This window comes from Pteropus medius, unplaced genomic scaffold (genome assembly GCF_902729225.1).
Source record: "Pteropus medius unplaced genomic scaffold, Ma_sr-lr_union100, whole genome shotgun sequence".
NCBI lineage: Eukaryota > Metazoa > Chordata > Mammalia > Chiroptera > Pteropodidae > Pteropus > Pteropus medius.
Window position 1 is genome coordinate 3248446 of NW_024340698.1, and position 2723 is coordinate 3251168.

Genomic DNA, 2723 nt, shown 5'->3' on the forward strand with positions numbered 1-2723 from the left:
GAGAGGAGAGGAGAGGAGAGGAGAGGAGAAATTTCCACAGATTGAGGCTTACAGAGTCCTATGCAGGCCAGCCTGCAGTAACCCCCCATGCCTTTTTCCATGAGGTGATTAGAACCATCAAGTCCATCTTGATTTGAGATTCAAACTTTATATTATGAAAGAGGGAAATTTATGAGAACTTTCAAATTCTGCCTCTGAAAGCATGTTTGATGGCTGGATGATGAACCTCAAACACTAAGAATAAACAGTGCTTTCACTCAGGATACAGTGAGGGATCCCTAATTTAATACTTTTACACATTTGAGATTTCCAGAAATGGGAAGCAATTTCTTAGAAAGGTTTATTTGGGGGGCATAGCCAATAGTAAAATCAGCTATCGATACCCTGAACTGTAGACCAAGATGAGGAATAGTAATATAGAGGTCTTACATCTTTTTAAAATTCTGTGATAAGGACCTGATTGGCTGATTTCTCTGATTGTTTTATGTATGTAAATTTTATCTCCCCAGTGAATTTTCTGTTGTTTTGAAGCCTAGGTTCGGTTCTACCTTATAATTTTTGTATCTCCCCACAACTCTTAGGACAGTGCAGAACTAGTGTAACATGCATTCAAATAATCTCTTGTAGAAAAAACTACACCACAACATGTAGAATCATGAGGCTAGATAGACAGATCCTTGAAACGCTGTCAAATCTGTTCACAGCCTATGTGTAGGATTGCAGTCAAGCTGTCTCAAAAATATGAACTTTCTTCTTATAAATTACAAGGTATGTTTCTTAGGCTGAGGCAAAAAAAAAAAATCATGTAAAGAAACCATAGCTTCAAGGCCTCTTTATAGCTGGAAGTCAGAAATGCCAAGGGAATAGGCAGTAATAGACATGGGAAAGGATAATTGTAAGACTCCCCTGAAGGAACTTGATAATAGCATTTCTTATAATACACATCCTATCAACACTGTCACTAAAAAGGCAGGGTTACTTTGGAGTTAGACTTAATACCATAAAATGAAATACTAAATTTGCAAAGAACTTGGTAAATGTTCATAGCATCATGGTTTAAGTTTATGGTAAAATGAGGTTTTTACATACTTAGAAGTTCATATTGTACAATTTCTTCCTGGTAGAAATGATGAGTGGATATATGCTCTAACACAGTTAATTTTTATGACCTTTTAATTCCCTTCAGGAACTTCTGAGACCTGATGTGGTCAGTAGAGTTTGCTTTTGATATGAGTAATACTTAATGGTTGGGTAGATTACTATTAGCTAATTCTTAAGTGTTTACTTTGTACTTGGCACCATACTAAGTGTTCTATCTAATTTTATTTAATCCTTGAAATAAGCCTATGATGTAGGTTTTAGCATTCATATATTTATAGATAAGAAAATGGAGCCTCACAGGGGTAAAATAATTGGTCCAAGGGCATACAAGAAGCAAGTGTCAGAGCCTGTTCTTGAATCCAGGACTAAATCTAAGATCCATGCTCTTAAGAGCTATACTTACAGGATATATTAACTGCATTAAAATCAGTGCCTGTTCTTTTGTACATAGTTGGGTAGAGATATGTCTGAGTTCACGGAGCTGTGCCATGGACTGTTGAATCTTTTGTCTGTGGATATGAGATGAAGAGAAGGGACAACCAAGAGAACATGGAGCATTTTCCCTGGTAACTATTTTCACCATGCTCCTTGAGTTCTACCTTCTCTGTAATTTAATCATTTAAAAATAGTTATACAACTCAGTGACAGAGTTGATAGCACATCTGTTATCTTCATTTACCTCCTATGCCATAACATTTTATGGAATTATCTAATAGACAATATGACTTGATGTTGCTAAATTAAAGAAAACCATCAGAGGTACACTTGTCCATCTAAGAAAGCCTTCATAGGTTACATTGAATACTCTTTTGGCTTACTTTATGGGGACATGTCAAATTAATTTCACCTGAGGCTATATAAAAAGGAACAATCTTATCATCATCATTATCATCCTTTTATACCAGCCATCGATCACATTCATACTATTTACCAGGCACATTATAATCATTATTTTAATTAATCTTACCAAAAGAAATCCCTTTAAGGCAGGGACATCAGATATCTTAAGAGAGGAATGTGTGAAATGAAAAAGGGAAATATTAATAGAAAAGATTGTACAAAAAATAAATAGCCTCAGGAGCTGAATCTGAAGGTAACTAGTCCAGTGGATTCTAAAAAGTTTTTGGAACACCACTTATTGAGTTCCTTGAAGCTAAGATGTTGATGCTTTAGTGATATTGACATCCCCTCTCCCCCCTTACTTACCTCTGGCAACTAACCTGTTCTCCATATCTATAATTATATATTACACAAATGATACATAAAAGGAATCATACAGAATGTAACCTTTTGAGATTGATTTTTTCACTAATTCAGCATAATTTCCTTGAGGCTCATTCAAGTTGTTGCATGTAGCATGTTGTGGTATGGATGCACCATAGTTTAACCAGTTATCCATTGAAAGATATTTGGATAATTTACAGTTTTTGCAAATAAGTCTTCATTTCTCTGGGATAAATGCCCAAAAGCACAGTGCTAGCTTGTTATGGTCTAGTCCATTTTTAATTTGAAAGGCACTGCCAAACTATTTTTTGGAGTGGCTGTACCTTTCCCTCTTGTTTATTTACATTTTAAAGATTATATTTGAGGTGGAACATCTTTCAATGTTCTTTTGCCTTTCT